Source organism: Cryptomeria japonica, chromosome 5 (genome assembly GCF_030272615.1).
Source record: "Cryptomeria japonica chromosome 5, Sugi_1.0, whole genome shotgun sequence".
NCBI classification, from domain to species: domain Eukaryota; kingdom Viridiplantae; phylum Streptophyta; class Pinopsida; order Cupressales; family Cupressaceae; genus Cryptomeria; species Cryptomeria japonica.
Window position 1 is genome coordinate 648,577,935 of NC_081409.1, and position 27,126 is coordinate 648,605,060.

The 27,126-nt window shown below is 35.5% G+C and overlaps 1 protein-coding gene across 1 annotated transcript in view; it reads left to right on the plus strand.

The window, feature by feature from the left end:
* LOC131078129 (truncated transcription factor CAULIFLOWER D) overlaps positions 1-27,126 on the plus strand; it is a 134,127-nt gene that overhangs the window by 49,260 nt on the left and 57,741 nt on the right. The gene's annotated exons all lie outside the window — the stretch shown is intronic.

The window sequence follows — 27,126 nt, forward strand, 5'->3', positions numbered from 1 at the left end:
AGTCTTACCACCTCCCTTAAAAATAAATCAGCAATGTGGACAACATCATGGGTCTTCTGGCATGGGATGAAATGTGCCATCTTTGAAAACCATTCAACCACCACAAATACTAAATTATTTCCTCTTTGTGTCTTTGGTAAACCAAGAACAAAGTCCATACTTATGTCCTCCCATGGCCTCTTAGGTATTGGTAATGGCTGATATAGCCTTGTATTTTGGCTTACTCTTTTAGCCACGTGACATACTCTGCAACTTTGCACAATTTTTTTCACATCCTGTGATAATTGAGGCCAATAATAATTTTTATTGATAATGGCAATGGTCTTATCTTGACCAAAGTGTCCTACCATTCCTTCACTGTGCTTCTCTTTGATCAAATTCTTGCTCATGGAGCTCCTCGGAATACACAACTGGCTTCCTTAAACAACATGCCATCTTGGATTATGAAATCTAGCCAATCTTGTTCTATCCAAAGTAATAGGCTCCTTGCAAGCTTTCCAAGCCTCTGCAAAATTAGGATCTTCAGGATACAAGGTCTTGAGTTCATTGAAGCCAACCACTTAAAACTTCATTTTTGTCAACAAAGTTTGCCTCCTGCTTAAGCATCTGCAACTCTGTTAGACCTTCCACTCCTGTCCTTCAAAACAAAAGTATAACTCTGCAAAGACTCTAGCAAATTGGCTCTCGGGATCAAGTGAATTTGCTGGTTGATCTTATTGGTGGTAAATTCTCATGTACTTTGTCAGACACAATGTCCTGAAACTGTTAAAATAATATTATTATCTTCTATAATGGTCATCTTCTATTTTTAGCAGTTATCTTAGCTGTCGACTTATTTAGCTATTTAGCTTTTTAGTTAATTAGCTTTTAAGATTTATTTAGCATTCGGCTTTTTCTTTTTAGTTAATTAGCTTTTGAGCTCTATTTAGCGTTTAGCTTTTTAGTGGTTCACTTTAAATGACTTGTTCTTAATTTAGAACATCGTCCTTGTAATCTCTTTATATACGATTGTATATTGTTGAATAGATTATCCAATTATTGAATCATTCATTCAATTTATTTTTCATGGTATCAGAGCATGGAAATTAAAAACTTCTAAAGTTTTTTTTATTAAAATTATTCGAAGTTTTTATTGAACAGTTTTTTTTTTCAAAACAGTTTTTTTTTTAAAAAAAAAAAAGAGTAGGTTCCTTTTCTCTTCTTGGGCGGATTTTTTTTTTTTGCAAGTTGAAAATTTTCCTAGGGTTTCTGCAATTTTCGACTAGGGTTTTGCCCTTTAGTTGAAATTGAAATTTTATTTTGGTTGCAGATTCTTGGTGGGTTTTTCGAGACGTCAACTGGGTCATCATTAGATTTTTTTGGGTGCATCGTTTTCCGTGCCTCAAATTTTGAGCCTTTAGATCTGCATTTTGTTTTCAGATTCTTGGTGGGTTTTTCGAGATCTTTTTTGCGTTGGTCTCTGATTTTTATGGGTGCCTCGTTTTCCATGCCTCAAATTTTGTGCCAGCAAATTTGCCTTAGAATTTAAAAATAGTTCACAATTTTTGCTAACTCTGTGGACGTCGGCAATTTTGCTATCTTCTAGGCACTGTTTATTGTATTTTAAGTTTGTAGAAAATTTTAATTTCTGGGTTTCTTCCAAACCTCGAAATTCGTGGCTTCGAATTCATGCCAGAATTCTCCTCTAGGGTTTCAGTTTTTTCAGCAACTACTTCTATTCTGATTTTTTAAAAAATCAGATTCTTTTGTCTCTTGCTTTCACTCAGTTGACTTCGTTCAACCTCGATTTCCGTGATGGCATTTTTGACCAACATCATGTTGGAACACAGTCATAAGTTCAACGAACTCAACTACAACACCTGGAAACAACGCATGTTATCAATCTTTGAGTATCGTTGCCTTGATCAACTTGTTTTGGGCAAGGAATCTCGTCCTACACTCAAGATCTGATCACACTAGAATATATCGGAGGAAAAACCGAACTCTGCAAAGCACTGATCAGAAAAAACCAAACTGCAAACCAGATCATATGATATGATCAATTAAGCTTCCCGGATCACCGAAACCAATACAGAAAGATGTAATGACACTAGAGATACTCCAAACATCGAACTATGATCCCAATAAATCAATCTGCAATCACCGGAGCAATAAATCACATGAATATATTGACATAAATGACAACATATCCTAGTAGCAGCAATGTTCAACATGGATCCCACCAGATATCACTTCTGCAGCTGCTAATGTAGGTATGGAGGTTGTGCCGACTCTAGGGTCAGGTCCTAATCTACATGGAGTGCAAGATCAACAGGGGACCTTGAATGATCCTATGCAAGATGATATTATTTTGGCTAATTTGGCTAAGGAGGTTTTAGCTTCTAATGAGAGTAAGGGGTCTCCTCAGGGCTTGGGGGTGCAACAACGATTCCTTAAGAAAGGTCCTTCTGACAACTCTTGCAAATGGCGTAAGAAGGATCTCGAGAAGATCAAGATTACTAGAGATTTATTGGTGGAATCAGGGTCCGTTAAACCCATTGATGTTCACTTTTCTCAGTCCCCTCCATGATTATTCTCTCCTAGAATGTAAGGGGGTTGAATAGCACCTCCCATCAAAAGGCTATTCATGACTTGGTTGCAGTTCACTCACTAGACATCTTTTATGTTCAGGAGTCTAAGGTTTCTATTGATGTCATGGTTTAGTATGCTTCTCGTATTTGGTATTTTGGTCAATGTCAGTGTTAGTGTATTGGATCTTAGGGCAATTTTGGAGGTTTGGCTCTTTTTGGGGATCCATGCAAGATTGCTCCACTTTGGTGGATTTCTAGTCATTCTTCTATCTCCATGGTTGCTTCCGCTTTGGATTCTAATTACTTATATTTATGCTCCAATTGATATCCATGGTAAAATCCAACTTTGGGCACATATAAGGTATGTCCATTCATGTGCTCCTTATTTTCCTTGGATTTTAGGAGGTGATTTTAATTCTGTGTTGAGTTTGGAAGAGAAAAGAGGGGGGTTGCCTAGGTTAGGGCCAACTTCTGATCTTTTTTGAGCTCAGGTGGATTCTCTTGCTTTAGTGTATGTTAAGCCTTCTAATGGTACTTTCACTTGGAATAATAGACGAAGTAGAGAGGAAGCAATCTCTGAATGGTTGGATAGGTTTCCTGTCTCCTATTTTTGGGTAGGTGGTAGCTTGGTTACTAGTTTTGAAATTCTCGACTGGAGAGGTTTTGATCATTGGCCAATTAAATTTTCTGCCTCTTTTTTTGTTGTTCCAAATAATCCTCCTTTAAAATTTCAGCTTAGTGGCATCGGGACTCTTCGTTGCATGACTTAGTAGCTAAGTGGTGGAGAGAGGGAGGCCCTGCTCATGGCACAACTGTGTATTTCTTTGTTAAGAAACTTCAATATATCAAATATCACCTTAAGAGATGGAATACTTTCTATTTCAGTAACCTTAAGTCTAGGAAGAGAAATGCTTTGGAACGTCTTGTTGTGATTACTCGCTAGATTTAGGATAATGGTTTCTTGGATGCTCTAAGAAAAATTGAATCTCAGATTGTGTGAAATATGGAAAAGTGGGAGTTTCATGAGGAGATTTATTGAAAACAGAAGGCTCAGGTTGATTGTCTTCAAGAAGGGGATATGAATATTGCTTTCTTTCATCATTCTGTTTAGGCTCATCATAATAAGGGGTACATTTCCTCTCTGGTTACCTCTGAAGGACTTCAGATTTTTTTTGTCGGCTATGTCTCGCAAGGCCCATCAGTTTTACTCTGCTCTTTTTGTTGAAGGTTCCCCTCCTCCTGCTGAGAAGAAGAATTTGATCATCTCTTGCATTCCCTGTTGGTCACCAATGTGATGAATGATTCCCTCATTCATCTGATTTCGTTGCCTGAGTTAGAAGAGGTGGTGTTTGGGATGAACAAAGGTAAAGCTCTAAGCCCGAATGGTTTTACTGTTGAATTTTTCCAGGAGTTTTCGGATATTATTAATCTAGATCTTTTGGAGGTTGTTCGGGAATCTCTTCGTAGTAAGCAGATGCTTCAAGCCTTCAAATCTACCTTCTTGGTTCTCATTCCCAAAAAGGAAGGAGTTGATAAGCTTGAATTTTTTTGACCTATTGCTCTTTGTAATGTGGTGTATAAGATTATCGTTAAATTGATTGCAGAGAGGCTCAAAACTTGTCTTCCTGTTGTGATCTCAAAGGAACAAGGGGGTTTTGTGGCTCGTAAACAAATTCTGGATGGGGTGGTGGTGGCTTCTGAGGCTATTCACTTTATGGAAACTTCAAAGGAGAGATCTATGTTCATCAAATTGGACATGGCCAATGCTTACAATAGAGTTAAATGGAGTTTTGTTCAAAAAATACTCTTAGCCTTTGGTTTTAGTCTAGCATGGGTGAGATGGACTATGAGTTGTGTTATTTCTTCATCTTTCTCGATTATTGTGAATGGAGAACCTTCGGAGCTTTTTGGTGTTTCCTGTGGCCTTCGCTAAGGGGAGTCTCTTCCCCCTTACCTATTTACTATTATGGCTGAGGGTGTGGGCAGTTTTCTAAAGTTTTGAGCTTCTCAAGGCTTTATTCATGGGTAGCAATGGGGCAATGGTTTGCCACAACTCTCATATCTCCAATTTTTGGATGTGTAATGCCCCGCCAGGAACCCTAAAGGAAAACAACACATCTAGGCAACGAAAGGGTGAAATAATTTTTTTTAAAGATCAAGTGCATTAATTATAACCATTGCACGTCTAATAACACAACGAAAGACTAACACATGATTTCCTAAGGGTTACCAACGAAGATTAATCATAGATTATATTAACACCATGGTTAATCCAATTGTCCATTTAATTAGATAAAGTAAATGCTTAAGTTCAAAACTACACATACATCTAAATTCCATAATGAAAGAATCAAGTATTCCCATGCATTCAATTTCCCATAAATCATTTATACATAAGATCAAAGCAACTGAATTAACATACATTCCACTAACATAATATTACAATATCCATAAATACATGGCTTCCAATAACACCATGGATTACAAAGTTACAATATCAAGGTTACATAAAAGTTTGATACAATGACCACAAGGTCTCAACTGAACAATGATCACGAACAAGAGCTAGTACATGAACCATGAACCAAGAAACACCAACGAAACTTTTCCTCACCTGAAGATACAATCCAGAACATCTGATGGGAAGTGGCACTACCACCCGACCATGTGATTCCGAAATGGAACCACCCCACCGTGCTAGGAGATAGTAGAAAACCCTCAAGCAAGCAAAGTAAGACAAGTACAAAAGAACTACATGACTCCGCAAACATCCATGTGACTCAACTCACAAACACTAGTGACTCCAAGGAGAGAGTGTCATCGCATAGCTTGATGGTTACCATGGTAGGCCTCCTAGGTCCCGACTCTCTATCCTGGTAACCTCTCCTGGCTTTCGGCTCCAACTAAGTCTCATGCGGACCCTACCAATCCTTTCGTGAAGACAAGGTGGTAAGTTTGTCATTCTAGGCCTTCTCGTAACATTATGAGCCTTGTACTAGCACTTCACCTATGCACGATGTACATTATCTTAATTAATATTTATTTCACTCCCCCCCCAATATATTATTAGGTTATCACTTTTTAACTGACTTTCGACGGGTTATCCTATCATCCACTTCGAGCACGACCCTCGCTCGAAGGCCACTCTCTCTCAAAGGATACTAACAGGAAAGATCTCTCTACGAAAACTTTATGGCGAAACAGACAGCCATAACTAATCTTGACAAACCACAGGTGAAGGATACACAATAACTAACCCAAGATTGACCATTTGGAAAAAACACACAATGACTCAAATCAACAAGGTTATACAACAACACCTGACCAAAGAGATATAATAACATAGGACACAATGGCAACTCAACCAGAATTGCAACGGAATTAAGCTTGACTGAAAACACCATTTACACAAGATCCTAATACAGACAATCTTTCCTTAAAACAGCTAAATGCATAAATAACTTGCAATTAAAGATTTTCCAAAAAATAAGAAAATACAATTATATTAATACAAATAAATCAATTTTGTCATTTGTCCAATAAGATTTAAATCAAGCACATAAAAATTAATCTCCTAATGTTTTGTTCATGATTACTTTACAAATAAACTCGATAGATTGTATCAATAATCTAAATTAAATTCCAAATTCCAAATATAATAATATAATATAATTACATAAATATATATATTCTACGAATATAATATTATATAATTATATCACATTAAAATATATAATAAAAAGGTGATTTAATTTGAAATATCTTTCATTTCCAAAATAACATAATTAAAACCACATAAAATATTATATACATATATATATAATATATTTTATATTTTTTAATTATTATTATTGTTATTTTTTTTAATACAATAATCTAAAACAAGTAAATTCTATTTTCACCCAAAATTTATTTCCAATCAAATTTATTTACAGGGAAATTAATTAATACATAATTTCTCCAAAATAATATAATAAAATAATTTCCCTTAACTTTTAATAATACAATAAATTTAATTAATAATTAAATTTATTTCTATAATAACTAATAATATCACAGATATACACAAATATTAAAAAAGACTGCCATAGCCAAATATCGAAACAAAAATCAAACAAGAGGGAATGATTTCTCTGGTAAATCTCATTCCTCCCAAATCTTGCAATTTCCATGCACAATAAAAATCTTGGCAAAATTTGCCATAATAACTTTTCTCAAATCTTCTCAAAATTTTAATCTAAAAACACCGAGAAAATAACTTTTTTCCATAAACCAAAAATTAACTTCAGGAATGAACTTTAGCCAAGAACAAGAAATAATCAGACAGGATTTTAGATTTGATAAACATCTTAACACACACATCATTCAGAAAGAAGAAAGAAATAAAATATTTTCTTTAAAACAAACAATCAAACGAAGCCACCCAACTTGGTATAGCTTTCCTAGAAGAAATTTGTAGAAGAGGACCAATCCTTCAACAAGCTTCCAAATAAATTTCTCTTCACCTAAATCCCTGACTTGTTTCCTGTCTATCCCTAAAATAAAGACCTATTCCCCTTTTTAAACTAAAATTCTAGGTTGAATATCTTTTTCCCAAAAACCTAAATTTAATAATAAAAGCAATTTTATTTTCATTTCTAATTTTCTAACAAAAGATAAGTTAACATGCAATAATTAAAAATCATTATTTTTTCTTTTCTTTTCTCATGCAACTCTAATTAATTTTCTAAATAAAGAAATTAAAGCAATACTTCAATTCTAATTAATTCTTTTATTTATTTATTTATTCTTTTATTTATTTAAAATTCTAGGAAACAATAAATGAAATTAATCTAATTTATTTTTCACTAAAATTTAAATAAAATATATTTCTAATATCATGCAGCCTGCAACTTAATTTAATAACTTCTTTTTAACTGATTAAATTTATAATCTCAATGCATAAAATGCATAATTCAAAAATACCAACTATGAGATAACTCCATAAATTTAATTAATTAATTAAATACACTAAAACACACAAATTGAACAAACCTCAAGCAAATACTCATAAAAAAATCAAACGACAAAATACGAAAGCCGAACAAACTGGCAGGACGACCAACTAACGACACTCACACGAGTGTAACTGAGTAAAATAGGGTCAACTACTATCTCCTCCACTTCCATCGGAAAATATAAGGCACACTCAGACCTGTGAACCCAGGTGGAGACAATACCCCGTACCTACCCGGTACTTGTACCTGCAAAATCCTGCATCACCGAACCACACATGCATATATACAATATAGAAAACATGACATACACACCGATGAAGGAGAATCACGACGTTCCCTGTCTCACCGAAATGAGTGAAGGAAAATTGTCCCCTTGCATCCAATACACTCGCAGATGCACAACATATAATTACACATTGCATAGATAAAGTAAAATGTTAGTACATAGCAATAATCCATAAAATGCCATAAATCACAAGTACTGAAATACTGCAATAAATTATTCATCTCATATTCAGATAAAGCATGAAATAATGTCATATAAGTCTGAATAACACATCATGGTAATATATCCACTGAAAGTAAACAATAATAAAATATGAGTCTAATGAGTTCAAATGAGTAGGGGTACTACATTCTCCCCCCCAAAACTAGGCTTACTTCTGGAAGCCTAAAATAAATAAGAATACAACTCTCTCTCCTCTGGAACCTGCTGACGCGACTCCTCAACCTAAGCATGAATAGGCTGCTCAAACTCAGGCCTGTGGCCTAACCTAGCCAGAACCTCTTGAAACATCTGTCTCAGCTCTTTCCTTTTGGGAACCTGCTCTCCTGCATGCTGAGGATCCTGATGAACTGACTATTTCGGCTCAACACTCACATGAGTGGGTGGTGGTGAAAGACTGTGATGGTAAGAACCACGGCTCCGTCCTCCACCTCTGCTTCTATTGCGACCACCCGTACGACCACCTCCCCTAGCTTTCCTAGCCATGACCTAGCACTGAAAATAGAGAACACAGTTCAGATCTATGACAAGGTTAAGACGAGAGATGCAAATATTAAGACCTAAGTAAAAAGGTCAAACTAGATAGGCTTACTACAAACCCAGAGTACCCAGTGTTGAAACTTGGGCTCTGATACCAAATGTAATGCCCCGCCAGGAACCCTAAAGGAAAACAACACATCTAGGCAACTAAAGGGTGAAATAATTCTTTTTAAAGATTAAGTGCATTAATTATAACCATTGCACGTCTAATAACACAGTGGAAGACTAACACATGATTTCCTAAGGGTTGCCAACGAAGATTATACGTTAGTCTTCCGCTGTGTTATTAGACGTGCAATGGTTATAATTAATGCACTTAATCTTTAAAAAGAATTATTTCACCCTTTAGTTGCCTAGATGTGTTGTTTTCCTTTAGGGTTCCTGGCGGGGCATTATAGGATGACACTACTCTTATGGGATTGGATTGTCTTCGGGAAGTTGAATCGTTTCAGCAAGTCTTGGATATTTACCTTGCTGCTTCAAGTCAGAAATTCAAGGTGCATAAATCTTCCATTTTCTTCTTTAATACCCCTCAAGCCATTTAGAGGTGTATTGCTGATATTCTGCAGTTTCAAATTGGGTCTCTACCCTTTGTTTATTTGGGCATTCCTCTTACTGTTGGTAGACATCCCAGGTCCCCTTGGCAGATTCTGGTTGATAAGCTGCATCAAAAGATTAATCATTGGACTCTTTGTTGGTTATCTATTGTTGCCTAATTGACTCTTTTAAAATTTGTTATTCAAGCTCTTCCTATCTACAATTGTTTTATTCAAATTGCTCCCATGCATTTTCTTCAGGAATTTGATGCCCTCTCTCGACAATTTCTTTGGAGTGGTACTTTGTTGACTGCTAAATGGAGCCTTGTGAAATGGGAAACTGTATGCAAACCTAAGAATGAGTGTGGCCTTGGCTTACGGTCTGCTATTTTGAATGGGCAAGTTCTTGCTGCTAAGTTATATTGGCACTGGTGTACTAGCCAGAATTAGCTATGGGCTAGTATTATCACCTATAATTATCTTAAAGATGTTAATGTGTTTGATGTTCCTTGCTTTCCTTTGGTGTGGTGAGGTTCTATGATCTCGTATACTTTGAAATTGGGGGCTCAATTAGTAGAGAATGGTCTCTTTTGGATCTGTCATATAGGTTCATAAGCTCTTTTTTTCTGGATTCTTGGGGTGGTCATCCTTCTATCCTTTCTACTCATCCTCACCTTCAACCTCTTTGTGATACTTTTATTATTGTTGGCTAGGACATTGTTGACCATTATAAGATTGCTCATAATTGTGGGTTGGTGGCTCGTTTTCACTGGAAAAATCTTCTGAATGGTCGCCACGAGGATCCAAGGAAGATAGAAAAGAGTTGACACAAATTCTGGAGTCTCGTGAGTGCATCGCCTTGGCTGGGACTGATGTTTTGGCTTGGGCAAGTAGTGATCTGTCTGGAAAGTTTTCTATTTCTGTAGGTTATGTTGAGCTGGTGCGACAAAATTTTGGGGACATTCAGGTTCCTTGGTGGAAGCAAGTTTGTTACAAGTTCTCATGGCCCAAGTGCAATATTTTCATGTGGTTGGTGGTCCATAATCGGTGTCTTACTTGGGATGATTTATGCAAGCGTGGTTTTCAGGGTCCCTCGATGTGTGTGTTGTGTTGTAACAGTGAAGAGAGTGTCTCTCATCTCTTTTTCCAATGTTCCTTCACTAGATATATTTGGCACTTTTGGTGGGATGTGTGGAACCAAGCTTGTTGGCATGTTTCTTCTTTGGTTGAGTTTTTTGTTCGATGGGGCAAGGCCCCTATGAATTTTTTTTTCTTCAAGTTGCTTGGACTCTTGGCCCTTTTATTATTTGGCATATTTGGTTGGAGAGGAATTGTCGGATCTTTCAAGATGTGTTGTTGGGGGCCCACCACTTGTGGTGGAAAATTCTCCTCTCTGGGAGAAATTGCTTAAGTAAAATGTGACTTGACGGAGGTTGTGGATCTTGGTGATGTTATTTGCTAGAATCGTCTCCATCTCCCTCCTCCACAAGGCTATTTTAGGAGAAATAGATGTAGACACCCTCTTCAGAAGATAAATATGGTGGGTAGGTGGAGCCCTCCTCCATAGGGCATTCTCAAAATCAATGCGGACGGGTCTTCGTGGGGAAATCCTGGTCCTGCTGGAATTGGTGGAGTTGGTAGAAATAGCTTGGGAACTGTTCAGTTTATTTTTCTTGTTTATAAAGGTCATCATACTAATAATTTGATGGAGGCTCTTGCTATTTTATATGTTGTGGAGCATGCTTGTGTTCTTGGATGGAGTAGGCTTATTTGTGAATTAGATTCGTAGGTGGTGGTGCATTTGTTGACATGGCAACATTCTGCAGATGTTAATTGGCAGTTAGTTTTGGTTAATCAAATTCTTAATTTGTGTGCGTCTTTGGATTCTGTTACTTTTACACATCCCTTGGGAGTGGAACAGAGTAGGGATTGTCTAGCCAAATGGGCTTCTAATCAAATGCTAAACTAGAATATTGTGGATAAGGGTCAATTACCCCTGGGTTTGTGGCAACAGTTAGATCACTTAGTGGAACTTGATAGGGTTGTTTGACACCCCTGGTTTGTATTTCTTCTTGTTTGAATAAATTTTAACCCCTCTTTTATTAAGAGTTATAGGCCTTCTAAGGGATATTCTTGGCTATTTGTGTAGTAGCATATGGTTAAATAGGTTAATTTTTCATGACAATTATAGTGCTCTTATGGGGTGTGGAAAAAAAGATTTTTGGGGATTTGGGTTGCTATGCTTGAGCATCAATTAGCTCATTTTTCTTTGTGCTTTCTTTATTAAGGTCTTCTTACAGGAATTCATCTCAACCATATGAGAATTACTAATTCAAATTATCCTTACTCTGAATAAATGTTTATCCTCAAGATTAAGTGTCCTAGAATTGGATTGTGAGTTTTTAAAGCCTTTTGGGCCCACCTCATTTTTGTGGCATATGGTTTTTCTTGGGGATTGACCTTGTTGTTCTCACAAGTTTTCCTCGAAATGACACACTTTTAGGGCGGAAATTATTTTCAATATTTGGAAGGATAGAAATGATACTCTTTTTAATCACAAAGTTACTGACAATTTTTTTTTGTACTCTAAAGATATGATTTATTCTAATATTCTTAAGAAAATCTAGTTACAAGCTAGAAAATTTATACTTGAGGTTGCACATCTCCAAGAGTTTCTAGACCACTAGGGTAATGGCCCATGATTGTTGTTCTGTTTCTTCCCAATTCGACATCTCCTTGTGTTGGCATGGATTTAGAAACTTTTTTCAACAAGACAATCATGGAGACAATGGGTCTCACTCTCAAGATCTTGCATCTGAAAATAAAAGAGACTTTATTAATGATGGAAGATGGGCTCAACATCTTTTTTTGTCTCCCCTTCGTAAACTTGTGGTTGAATTAACACTAGCAAGTATTTTAGTTTTCACTCACCATCACTCCAATTTGCACTCAACCTCCTAAGGAGAATGTAGAAGATAGTGCTCTTACTCACTAGGAGCTAGTTGATGACTCCATCCCTTCTGATGTTTGAGAATGCTGATGACAATTATTTGCATTTACCTGGTATAGCCATAACTGCTTAATTTAGTTTTTGTTGTTTCAAAGATTGACACTTATGCTAGACGCACAGGTGTTCCTTTTTACCACCCTCTTTTGTTTTGTCTATTATACAATTTTCTTAATATTAATAAAAATTAAATATGAGATATATAAAAAAATCATGACCAACATTATATACTAAAATAGTTACTATTTACATATGTGCTCCAAAATATTAGGGAACGGTGGAAATCAATTCATGTATTTTGCTTGCATGAGGAGATAATCTTGTCTTTTCCTTGCATGAGGAAGTAATGAAGATAGAAAATAAAAACAAATGTTTATCTTTATAAGTATATGGACACATTTTATTCTATTGTAAAAGGTTCTATCTAGAATAGTAAAACAATATCCTAGTATGTTATTCTACATTCTATTTTTCCTTCATAAATATATTTAACCATGTTTAAATCTCTTCTCAATTAAAATTACATATCTATAATAGCCCTTGCAATTTATTAGTAGTCTTGATAAAATCACATGCTTTATTTTCTTATATTTCTGTGTAGTTTTTCTTAAATAAATTTTTATCCATAAACATCTAAAGTATAAAATGTTTGGGAATTAAGCTTAAATATTATACCAATTAGATGGTATCATCAATTTCTTAGTAACTGGTATGTTTTCATCTTTAATCCAATGCAAATTGTTAGGTTTACAATGTTGTAAAATTATTAAGGCCTAAATTGTCTAGAACAAACTTTGTGCAATTAATTTAGTTTGTGAAGAAGTTTCAAACAAAGTATCCACTACATCACCATTTACAATAAACTTGATACTGATAGGCTTTGAATACGACATCTTTGTACTAACCATAACTCCACTTGACATTAAGGATAATGGGGAATGTTGAGAATGTATACTAGGTGCTCCTTCAAACCATAAATATATTTCTCCTTCATGATAATTTGGGCTAAATTATTTCCTAAATAACTTCTTAATAATCACTCCAAGGTTTGATAGAAATTTACTTTCCAATAGCCATATAAATTAGTAGTCTCTCATTTGAATGCATCTTTCACAAAATGATTATTAGTATAAAAAATTTCGTTCCAAATAAAAATGATATACTTCTAGTTACTCAGTAAATTGATCAAAATTTTCTCTTTTTTATTTGAAGTATATAATTTCATCTCTTTGTTTCTTTGTTTCCTTTCACTTGATGCATTCTTTGAGGATTATATTTTGGTTGAATATCCTCTTATATAAAATGGGTTTCACCCTTTCTCATGATCTTAACTTCTCCACGAGGATTTTTATACAACATTCTCCACGAAATGAGAAATGAGCAAGAATAGGTTATAGATTGAGGAGTCTCATATTTTTACAAGACTTGACACTTACGTATTTATGCTTCTAGTTTACTTCTCTAAATTTTAAAAAAATAAAAATTATAGAGTAATGAGATTGTTGACTTTTTCTTTTTGTGTACCTACAAATTCACAACAACATACTTCTCAATGAAAGAATTTCAAGTTAACTATAAGAAAATAAAAAAGGTAACATATAGATAAAGCATATACACAATACCTTTTACCTTATTTCACCTTCCTCGTCAAATAGAGTGAAAGTAGAGTGCACCAAAGCTCCACTTCATTTTAACTTGTAAAATGATTGCTTGCTTATAAATGTAGAGTGATCAGTAAGAAAAATAGCATAATCTTGGTTCTACGAGGGATTTGTGATAGAAAAATGATAGCATGAACTTGATAGTGAAAGAATTAATGATAACGAAGCTTTACAGATTCTATTTGTATATTCATTGTGTGAGGAATAGATGGCCAAGATATTGCTAAAAGATCAATGATTTAGATTAGAAGAGGTTTCTCAAGCAAGAGGAAGTTGATAAGTGTCATGAGAGGTTTCAGTGAAAAGAATGACTTAATGGCAGAAATTGGGCTAGAAAATGAGAAATTATTGCAGGATTCACAAAAGATGCGAGTTTAACATTTCTCCTATTCCAAGAGAGTTTGGAATTTAAAAATCGAATTTATTAAGAGAATGGAGGTGTCCCCATGCATAGTAAAACCCCAAAGTGACATTTTTCCTTAGTGGATTTATGAATAGCATGGTGGATAATTTTTAGAAGAATGTGTAAGCTTGCACATGTGAGGAGGAAGAATACATGGCAAATTATTGCAAGTTTGGGAGTTGGAGGAATATTTAATTGAAGAACATGTTAATGCAGAATGAAGAAAGGATAACTTAATTAACTAGGATTAGAAGAATTAATAGATAAATATTATGGTTGAATTGTGTAAATTAATCAGCATCACAAGAAAGACTAACATAATCAATTAAATAACATTTAATTAATTATCATAATACCAAAATATTTACTAATTAAATATTAAAATTATTTAATTAATATTGAGAATAAGGTAAGGTAGTGGATCTAGTAAAATAATCAAATTAACTATTTATCCAATTAATCATAAAATGACAAGTCCATTTTGGAGTTTTTACAAAAGTAAGATCTTTTATCACCCAATTCATAAACCACTAAGGGTATTCCTGATCAGAGGAAAATTTGAAATAGTTGAAAAAAATATTTTCATATTTTTTAGTTTGTCTATACGTTAGTAATTGGCATTTTTGAATGCCTTCAAGGAATTTTTAGCCCTTGAAAGCGGCATGCTCTTTCAAATTCTTGTCTACAACTCTTGGAGACCTTTCCAACGAGTTAAACGGCTCGTAATTTCTAGTCTCGTGTAGAAAGTTATGCCTAGTTAAAGTTAGGACAAATTTTATATAGCTTTTTGAAAAATTACAGTTTTAGATTTTATTATGTAATAAACAAATGTGACTGTTGGACTTCGATTCTCAAGGGTTTTTTGTGACCCTTGGAATCTCATGAACTTCTATATGTTATATTTTTGAATGGAATAGATTACTTTTTGGCTTGCTTCAATTTTATGCTTTTTCGTTCTTGTAAACAAAATTTACAATACCACAGGTTCTCACTCAGGTATTGTCATCCGAATCCATAATTCGGATTAGTGGTATCAAAGAAAGTTTGCTCCTGTATGTCATATCACACGCGATCAACATATCAAAAATTGGGGTTGGAAACAAAGAATCCTTCAGATTACCTTCCTTTGAGATGTACACGATCGTAGATGGCTAAGTTGCAGACCGACGATGACATTAAAGCATTAGTTGCAAATGCACTAACAAAACAACATGAAGAAATGATGGAGCAGTTCAAGCAAATGCTGGAAATTCGTTGGTCACAAGCAAACCCACCATTCACTGGGTATACGCCATTCAAGGTGCAAGTGAATTTTGATATACCCACATTTCAAGGAAAGATCGATGCAGATGTTGTTGATGATTGGGTTTCAAAACTGGAAAGATATTTCTTTGTCAATCAGTTTTCAGATGAAGAGATGATAACTTTCGCTCTCCTCAAAGCTGAAAATCATGTGAAAGATTCGTGGGAAGCAAAGTTAGCATCCAAGGCAGCAGAAAACGGCAGCACTTTTATTTTTGATCAAAAACCCACATGGGGAGAATGTGCTGAGCACATAAAGGAAGAATATTTTCTTATTGATACATATGAACATAAATATATGTAGTGGCAATTGCTTCGACAGAAGAAGGACCAAACCGTTCAGGAATATACTAATATGTTCCATGCCTTAGCAGCAAAGCTTGGCATCAAAGATTGTGAGAAGCACCGAGTTTTGAAATATCAGAGTGGACTCCACAGGTACATCCAAACCGAAATGGAATTCCTGAACATAGAGACTTTACCTAGTGCATATAAATTTGCTACCAAAATTGAGGAGAAATTCAAACAAAAGGGAAGGAGGGATAATTTCGCAAACAACAGATGGAAGGGTGAAGGTGGCAAAACTACATGGAAACAAACCTCTAAGGACCCCTCTCCCAATTCACCAACAAAAAAGACATGGAGTATGAAGAAGACACAAGAAAACGGCATGTGGTGTGAATTCCATAAGAGTCCCTCGCATAAGACAAAAGATTGCAGAACCATAAAAAGCTTAATGATGGAGACGCATGAAGACACGGCAAAATCTAAGGTAGCAGAAACTTGCACAGAAGGAAATCATGAACAGGTCATTAAGGCTGATCCATATGCCACGGTAGCTACTACAAGGATATTGCCCCGAGAGGATGAGGAGAGATTGTTCCATTCACAAATGTGGGTTGGAGGAAAAGACCTGTACTTTATCGTTGATAGTGGAAGTCAAAAGAACCTAATATTGGTAGAGACTATGAAGAGACTGAATCTGAAAACAACAACCCACCTGCAACCCTATTCAATGGGATGGATTAGTCAAGGAAGAGATATCTAGGTGCACCAGCAGTGTTGGCTTTCATACTCCATAAAGCCTTTCAAAGATGAGGTAATCTGTGATGTGGCTCCCTTAGATGTTTGTGATGTTCTGTTGGGACAACCATATATGTACCAGTGACATGGTGTTTATGAGTCCAGGCCTCACAGCGTGACCATCAAATTAGGTGAGCAGAAATACCGAATACCAGAGGTAAGCCTTGCATACACTACCTCTTTGATTAGTGTCAAGCAATGTAAGAGGTTGGTTGCCAAAATAGGAACATTCATTTTATTGATGATTCATTTTGAAGAAGAAAGGAAATCAGTTTATAATTCTCATACCATCACAAACACCACAACACTGCAAAAAATATCAATGGATCAAATTTTGATGAAATATAAAAATCTGTTTAAGTTACCAACTAGGGTACCTACACACTGCCAAGTGAGCCATACTATTGATTTGTTACTAGGAACTCCATTACCTAATGAACTAATCTACCGTAGGTCAGTATTAGAGAATAATGAGATCAAGAGGCAAATACAAGAATTGATTGAGAAGGGACATATTCATCTAAGTGCATCACCCTGTGGTAACCTCATTGTTCTAGCAAAGAAAAATGATGGAACTTGGAGATTTTGTATTGACTATAGGGCCTTGAATAAAATTTCATTCAAAAATAAGTATCCACTTCCCTGGATAGATGACCTCTTGGACCAGCTTAGAGGGGCTCGATTCTTCACCAAAATTGATTTGAAATCAGGGTACCATCAAGAACCAATTGAATCAGCCAATGTGTGGAAGACAACTTTCAAATCTAAAAAAGGGATTGTTTGAATGGCTAGTGATGCCTTTCGGTCTAAAAAATGCTCTAGCGACATTCATGAGAATGATGAATGATATACTTAGACCATTCACTGATTCCTTCGTGGTGGTATATCTTGATGACATACTCATCTTCAACAAAACTTGGGAGGAACATTTGCAACATGTGGAAAAAATTCTCTCAACCTTACAAGATCATGGGCTTTATGCAAACAAAGAAAAGTGCTCCTTTGGTATACAGAGTATCAGATACTTAGGATATGTTATTGACAGTGAAGGTGTCCATATTGATCCAGAGAAGATACAAGTTATTAAGGACTCGCCGTATCCTAGAAATCTCACAGAGTTACAAAGTTTTCTCGGGTTGGTAAACTTTTATCGTAGATTTGTGTTGGGATTTTCCCATCAGTCTTGGCCTCTAAATCAGTCATTGAGGGGGGGACACAAGCAAAGTTTAAATGGACAAGTGCTCAACAAGAAGCATTTGAGGGGCTAAAATGAAGGTTATGTTTTGCACCAGTTTTATCTCTTCCTGACTTGCAATAGTCATTTGAAATACAAACAGATGCATCAGAATATGCTCTAGGGGCAGTCCTCATGCAACATGGTCATCAAGTTGCATATCACAGTCAGACTTTTTCTGATACAGTACGTCGATATGCTACTTACGACAAGGAACTGTATGCTATTGTTCAAGCCTGTAAGTAGTGGGAATATTACATTTTGGGTAAGGAGACTGTCATCCACACAGATCACAAACCCCTTCAATTTTTGCAAACACAAGGGAAGTTGCAGAATGATCGACATCAACGATGGTCAACATATCTTTAACAATTTCACCTCAATATTCGCTACAAGAAGGGAAGTACTAACAAAGTAGCGGACTATTTGAGTAGACCTCCAATTGTAGCCATAAGTATGGTTTTGAACTCATGTTGTCATCAAACTGAAGCTTGGGCTTGCTTGTATGAGAACGATGTTGAATTTGCAGATGTTTCTAATCAATTAGTGAAGGGACAGCAAGTGAATGACTTCTATTTGTTGGTATTTTGGTATGGTTTTGTCATTGATGTCAACACCTACTAAAACACTAGCACTTTGGAGATCTAGCAACATTCACCGGCAAACAAGTAACTATTGCACAGTTACTGGTATAGGGTTACACCGGCAAGATATAATGATCACCGACACTTGGAATGATATGGAAAACACTTGGTAATGTCGAAGACATCGTTTGGACATCTCGTCCTGGAGTTTTGTTCATTGGTATATTCATAGTTGCATATTTGCTGTTACCGGCAAATAGATATAGGGTTACACCGACAGGTTTATCTTTTCCAGATCAACATGGCACGCTATGGAGATGATTAATTATTGTTGTAAATGCATTAAGCCGACATGTTCAATTGGTTATTGCATCAGATATTATATTGTTTGTAAAAAGTTTTTATTGTAATATCTTGTAGAGCCGACCTACTAAAATTGGTCTTAGGTTATGGTATAAATGTAAGATCTTATTTGTAAGATCAAGTGTGAAATGCGAAAAAGGATTGTGTGAAGGTATATGCGAGTTTAAGCAGAGCTATACACGAAGAAATCATTTGAAGGTGAAGCTAGGTTTTTGTGAAAGCATATCAATATTACACCGGTACTGAATCTAGCATATGAAGATGCATATCAGCATTACCCCATTTATGTACACTTACTATTTGCAGTAGTATCATCTGATTGTGGGTAAGGTTTCCCACTGTGGTTTTTCCCCTTACAGGGTTTCCACGTACAAATATTGGTGTTATGTGTTGTGGATGACTTTGTGTTTATGTTTCATGCATTAATCTTTACCGGTATAGCAATTAACTGTTAACACTGTCTACCGGCATACTTAACTGGTTTACCGGTATTAAGCATTAAGTTGGTTAAGTTGTTTTTTGTTTGAATTTATTAGACAACTGTTTCACCCCCCCCTCCCCGCCCCCCCTTAGTTGTCTCTGGGACCTAACAATTGGTATCAGAGCCTAGTCCTCTTTTGCAGAAGTTTAACAGCTTGAGGAGATCCAATGTCTACTAATTATTTCAGGAAGGACAGTCCTAAACTCGATGGAACCATGGCATATGGAAGATCAGAATGGAGACACATCTAAATTGCATTGGAAAAGACATCTGGGAGGTTACAAAGAATGGTTATACTGCTGCTATACTTGGTCAGCCCAGTCCAGCTAACTTCACAAAAGATGAGGAAAATGATTGCAAAGCAAGAGAAGCACTTTTGAGCGCATTATCAGATCAACAAATCATGGGACTATCAGATAGGTCTACTGCTAAAGCTGTTTGGGATCATTTGGAAACATTGAATGAAGGAGATTGCACAGTCAAAATTGCAAAACTTGAAAGCTTCCGAGTCAGGTATGAACATCTAAAAATGGAAGAAGATGAAAGGATTTCTGCTTTTATGGAAAGAGTAAATGAAATTGTTTTGGGTATTAAATGTTGTGGAGGAACCTTAAGTGAGGATGAAATTGTTTCAAAAGTTTTAAGAGGATTGCCACCGGCATACAAAATGAAGGTTACTGCTATAAATGAGTTAAGAACAATGCCTAATACATTAGTTACTAGGGACACATTGATTGGAAAACTTTCAGTTTTTGAAATTGAAGAATTTGGTCCTGTTGCTACTATAAAGATAGATTTGGCCTTTAAAGCATCAACATCATCTGCTCCATCAGTTGACAAATCTGATTGGAAAGCCTTTTATGCAAGAGAACTTGAAGAAAGTAGGAAAGAAAATGAAGATCTTGAAGAACTTGAAGCACTATTTGCAAGGAAAATGCCTAAAGGTCCAGTTGGAAGTAAGTATGAAGGTAAAGCACCCTTTAAATGTTTTAACTGCAATAAGATTGGTCAGATGGCTTCAAGATGCCCTGATAGACATGCTAGACTAAGAGAAGAAGTTAGAAGAACATACAAGCCTAACCCTGAATATCAGAGATACAGATTTAAGAAGAATAAAGAGAAATATTGTTACATTGCTGATAAAGGTGTGACTGATGATTCTGATGAGGATCCAATAGACAATGGATGGGTTTTTGTTGCATAATAGAAGATCAACCGACACCTACTGTTCAATCGGTAGTACAGGCTCTGGCAACTAAAGTTGAAGTAAAAGATGAAAGGATCATTGATTCAGGATGCTCACATCATATGACAAGAGATGAAGGTAAATTATTGAACTTTCAAGAATACAATGGAGGATTAGTAAGATTTGGAGATGACAAAGCTTGTTCAATCAAAGGTAAGGGTACAATATCTCTTGATGGTAAGCATAACACTGACAATGTCTACTATGTTGAAGGACTAAAATATAATCTTTTGAGTGTTGGTCAATTAGTTGAGAAAGGATTTCAGTTACAATTTAAAAATGGAAAATGCAAAATCATGAATAGAACTAGTTTGGAAATTGCAACCGGTAATCAGACTAGAGGTAATATCTTTCATTTGAATAACAATAAAAAGACATGTTTAATTGCACATATAGATGAAAGTTGGTTATGGCATAAGAGACTCTGTCATGTAAACTTTGATTGCATGGTAAAGATTAGTACTACTAAGGCAATTAGAGATTTACCTAAAATTGTCAAACTTTAGAATACAGTATGTAAGGAATGTCAATTTGGAAAACAAGTTAGAGCTAGTTTCAAAAGTATTCCAGAAAAATCAAATAATGCTCTTGATTTGATTCACACTGATTTATGTGGTCTAGCTAGAACTAAAAGCTTACAAGGTGATAGATATTTCATGCTAATCATTGATGATTATTCTAGAATGTGTTGGGTTACTTTTCTCAGAGAAAAATCAGAAGCACTTGGAAAGTTCAAACTATTCAAAGCAATGGTTGAAAATGAAACCAGTAAAAAAATCAAATGTTTAAGATCAGATTAAAGAGGAGAATTTACGTCTAGGGACTTTAACAAATTCTGTGAAGTGAATGGAATCTGAAGACAGCTATCAACACCTCGGACACCACAACAGAATGGAGTTGTTGAAAGGAAAAACATAACTATCTTGGATGCAGCAAAAAGTATGTTATCAGAAGCAAACCTACCACATGTTTATTGGAGAGAAGCAATCAGCACAACGGTCTATACATTTAACAAAGTTCACACAAAGGTGAAACCGGTAAGACCCCTCATGAACTATTGTTTGGTAACACTTATACTCTTAAGTATTTCAAAATTTTTGGAAGTAAATGTTATATTAAAAGAGATGAGTATATTGGCAAATTTGATCCTAGAAGTGAAGAAGGAATATTTTTTGGTTATTCATCTTAGAGAAAAGCATATAGATGTTTTAACAAGAGATTGCATAAAATTGTTGAGAGTACAAATGTAAAGATTGATGAACAATTCAGAGGAACTTCAAGGTATATAGACTCTGAACCGACAACAAATTTTTTGACAAATGAACCTACTATAAATGCACTGGTACAGAATGAAGATCCAGTTACCCCGGTACCATTTGAGGATTCCACAGTAATTGAAGAACAAGAGAAAACTAAGACACCCCGGTATGTAAGACTGAATCATTCTGAAGATCAGATAATTGGAAACAAGTTGAAAGGAGTTATGACAAGAGAAAGATTGGCAAATGAAGAGGTATGTCTTATTTCTCAAATTGAACCATCTTCTGTTAATGAGGCATGTGAAGATAAATTTTGGATTAAAGCTATGGAAGAAGAATTAGAACAAATTGAGAAAAACATCACTTGGACATTAATTCCCCGGTCTAAAGATAAAAATGTAATTGGAACCAAATGGGTATTTAGAAACAAACTTAATGAAGATGGTAAGGTTGTCAGAAATAAAGAAAGATTAGTGTGTAAGGTATATTCTCAGAAAGAAGGAGTTGATTACAAGGAAACCTTTGCACCGGTAGCTAGAATTGAGGCAGTCAGATTATTCTTGGCTTTTGCAGCTCACAAAAACTACAAAGTTTATCAAATGGATATTAAATGTGCATTTTTGAATGGAGATCTTGAAGAGGAAGTATACATTGAACAACCTGATGGATTTTCTTTGACAGATGACAATGATATGGTATGCAGGTTAAGGAAAGCTCTATATGGACTAAAACAAGCTCCAAGAGCTTGGTATGCAAGATTGGATAAGTATCTTTTAAAGATTGGTTTTACTAAAGGAAATGCAGACAACAATTTATATTACAAAATAACTAATGATGACATCTTGATTATAGAAGTATTTGTTGATGATATAATCTTTGGAGGAGAAGATGGATTATGTAAGGAATTTTCTATTAAAATGTAGCAAGAATTTGAAATGTCTATGATTGGACATATAATTTTTTTTTTAGGATTGCAGATTTTATAAACTGATAAAGGTATATTCTTGAGTCAATCCAAGTACTTAAAAGAGTTACTAAAGAAATTTGGGATGGAGAACTCTAAACCGGTAAGCACACCTATGACAACAAATGACAAATTATCATAAAGGGATGAATCTACACCTGTAATCCAACTAGATACAAATCTATGATAGGAGGTTTACTGTATTTGACACAAACCAGACCTGATATTATCAATGCAATATGTATTGTTTCAAGATTTCAAAGTAATCCTAGAGAAAATCATGAATCAACAGTAAAAACAATTTTTCGGTATTTACAAGGCACTATAAATCTTGGATTATGGTAGAGATGAAAACTTTGAATTATGTGCATACATAGATGCAAATTGGGCACGAGATGTGGATGATAGGAAAAGCACCACCGGTGGAGCATTCTTTCTTGGAAACAGACTAGTTTCTTGGTTGAGTAAGAAACAGAGTTGTATATCTTTATCAACAGCAGAATCAGAATATGTTGCAGCAGCAACTAATTGTACACAGGTACTATGGCTTAAGCAAATGTTGAAAGACATAAAGGTAAAATGCAAGGAACCTATTACTATCTATTGTGATAACACTGGAGCAATTGATATATTTAAGAATCTAGTATTACATTCTAAAACCAAACATGTTTCTATCAAACTGAACTTTCTAAGGGAAAAAGTTGAAGCTAAGGAGATAAAACTGGTTTATGTGAATACTAAAGAACAACTTGCATATATTTTCACAAAACCTTTACCTAAGGAGACTTTTGAATATCTCAGAGATCAGCTTGAAGTCATACCATCACCGGTAGAGACTTAGACAATTGATGATTGTCATCAACCGGCAGAATTAACAGAGAAATCTTTTACTCCGGTCTTTGATGAGGAAGCTACTTCTCAGGGGGAGTAGTTGGTATATTGAATTGATTGGTATTTTGTATATGAATTTGGTATTATTGTAACTTTGACATTTGATGTCAAAGGGGGAGAGATATCTATGGAAAAACACATTATCTTTTTTGGAGAGATTGGTATTTAAAAAAAAACTTTGGAAAACACATGTTGCTCTCAAGGGGAGAGATTGTTGTTCAGAAGAAATAATTTTCTGGTTATGATCTTTTTGGAGATTGTTGGTTTTTGATACTTGGCATTTCCGTTTTGGCACTTTGATGGTTTTTCCATCTTGTGTTGCCATCAATGCCAAAGGGGGAGATTGTTGGTATTTTGGTATGGTTTTGTCATGGATGTCAACACCTACTAAAACACTAGCACTTTGGAGATCCAGCAACATTCACCGACAAACAAGTAACTATTGCATAGTTACTGGTATAGGTTACACCCGCAAGATATAATGATCACCGGCACTTGGAATGATATGGAAAACACTTAGTAATGTCGAAAACATCGTTTGGACATCTTGTTCATTGGTATATTCATAGTTGCATATTTGTTGTTGCCGGCAAATAGGTCTAGGGTTACACCGACAGGTTTATCTTTTCCAGATCAACATGGCACGCTATGGAGATGATTAATTATTGTTGTAAATGCATTAAGCCGACATGTTCAATCGGTTATTGCATCGGATATTATATTGTTTGTAAAATTTTTTTATTGTGATATCTTGTAGAGCCGACCTACTAAAATTGGTCTTAGGTTATGGTATAAATGTAAGATCTTATTTGTAAGATCAAGTGTGAAATACGAAAAAGGATTGTGTGAAGGTATATGTGAGTTTAAGCAGAGCTATACACGAAGACATCATTTGAAGGTGAAGCTAGGTTTTTGTGAAAGCATATTAGCATTACATCGGTACTGAATCCAGCATATGAAGATGTTATTTTGTGCAGTTAATTCTTATTGGTTTTAACCATCCAACTGTAGTCAGTGTGACTCCCATTTTGTGATTGAGCGGTGAGCTCTAGGTTGTTGGCCTTTCTGCATGTGCAGACCCCATTTATGTACATTTACTATTTGCAGTAGTATCATCTGATTGTGGGTAAGGTTTCCCACCGTGGTATTTCCCCTTACAGGGTTTCCATGTATAAATATTGGTGTTATGTGTTGTGGATGACTTTGTGTTTATGTTTCATGCATTAATCTTTACCAGTATAGCAATTAACTGTTAACACTGTCTACCGACATACTTAATTGGTTTATCAATATTAAGCATTAAGTTAGTTAAGTTGTTTTTGGTTTGAATTTATTAGACAACTGATTCACCCCCCCTCTCAGTTGTCTTCAGGACCTAACACTATTTGCAGGATGGAATGCTTTGTCACCTTGGCCAAATCTGTGTGCCCAATGCAGAACGCAAAAAGTTGATATGGGAAGCTCACTATAGTAAGGTTGCTGGTCACTTTGGTATAGGTAAGACTACTGCTATACTTCAGAAGTATTTCTATTAGCCAAAATTACGGAATGATGTTATTTCATATATTCAAGCTTGTATCGCATGTGCTATTGCTAAGCCTGCCAATCGTAAACTTGGGCTGTACTCACCACTTCTTGTTCCTGAAAAACCGTGGCACTCAGTTTCTATGGACATGGACTTTATGTCTGGTCTTCCTACCACCAAAAGAGGCTATGATTGTGTGTATGTTGTGGTAGATAGGTTCTCGAAAATGGCAGTAATAGTTGCATGTAAAAAAACAATTTTTGCAGAGGACACTGCAAAGCTATTCTTTGAATACATTTGGGTTCTTTTTGGTTTGCCGAATACCATTATCTCAGATAGGGACAATAGGTTTCTTAGTATGTTCTGGTCTACACTATTGGAAACGATGGACACAAAATTAACAAAGTCTACTGCTTTCCACCCTCAAACAGATGGCCAAATAGAGGTAGTGAATCGGATGATCATACACATCCTACGAATGTACCACTCAAAACATCCCTGCACATGGGATGAAAGTCTTCCATATGTTCATCATAGCTACAATAGGGCAATTCACAGTTCATTTGACCACAACCCATTTGAAGTTTGTCTTGTTTATCAGCCACTTGCACCCATGGACGTTGACATACCACTTATTCAACTTGATCTGGTTCCACGTGTTGGTAAGGAGGAAGATAAGGCAACCCAGTTCATTGATAGAATTCATCATCTACAACAAGAAGTTCATGAAATTTTGGAACACACCAATAAGAAGTATAAGGAGAGACATGATGAGCATCGTACTCCTCATAATTTTCAAGTCGGGGACAAGGTGTGGTTGCATATCCAGAAGGAACGATTGCAGGGTGCCAATAGGAAGCTTCATCTTCTGCGTTATGAGCCATACACCATCATCAAGCAAGTTGGTGATAATGTTTTTGAGCTTAACTTACCTCCATTTCTGGGTCTTCATCTAGTCTTCAATGTGGAACTCTTGAAGCCATATTTTCCTCCACTATTAGATGTTGCAGATGTGGCGGAAACAATCTCCACTATAGAATTGAATCCAAATGCAGCTACCCCATTTCAATGCAATCATATTGTGGACACCATGGTGAAAACACTCAAACAACAACAGATTTACTTGTAGAAAGTGGTTCGAGCAGGGCAGATTGCTCAACAAGGAAAGTGGTTTACCAGAAAGCGGCTTCAAAAACGTTTTCCTCATCTCATTCAAAGTGTTGATGCAATGGGGCCCATTGCTTTCCAAGGAGGAAGTAATGATCAGAAGAAAATTTGAAATAGTTGAAAAAAATATTTTCATATTTTTTTTAGTTTGTCTATACATTAGTAATTGGCATTTTTGAAGGCCTTTAGGGCATTTTTAGCCCTTGAAAGAAGCGTTCTCTTTCAAAATTTCGTCTACAACTCTTGGAGACCTTTCCAACGAGTTAAACGATTCGTAATTTCGAATCCCGTGCAAAATGTTATGCCTAGTTAAAGTTAGGACAAATTTTATATAGTTTTTTGAAAAATTACATAGTTTTAGATTTTATTATGTAATAAACAAATGTGACTGTTGGACTTCGATTCTCAAGGGGTTTTTGTGACCCTTGGAATCTCATGAACTTCTATATGTTGGATTTTCGAATGGAATAGATTACTTTTTGGCCTGCTTCAATTCTATGCTTTTTGGTTCTTGTAAACAGAATTTACAATACCGTAGTTCTCACTCAGGTATTGTCATCCGAATCCATAATTTGGATCAATTCCATAGGTTAGTAACCATCTTACATAATGAAATAGAGTTGAAATTTTGGAGAATTGAATAAAAACGAAATTAATAAACACCATAGAAAAGAAGATGTGAGATTTAATGCGGAGAAATCCTTTGTGAGTGCCTTATCAAACACTATGATAAGTGCACACCAATAGTTCAAATTATTTTTATAATTGATGTTTAGTTTGTATAATTATTTGATATCTTGAAATAATT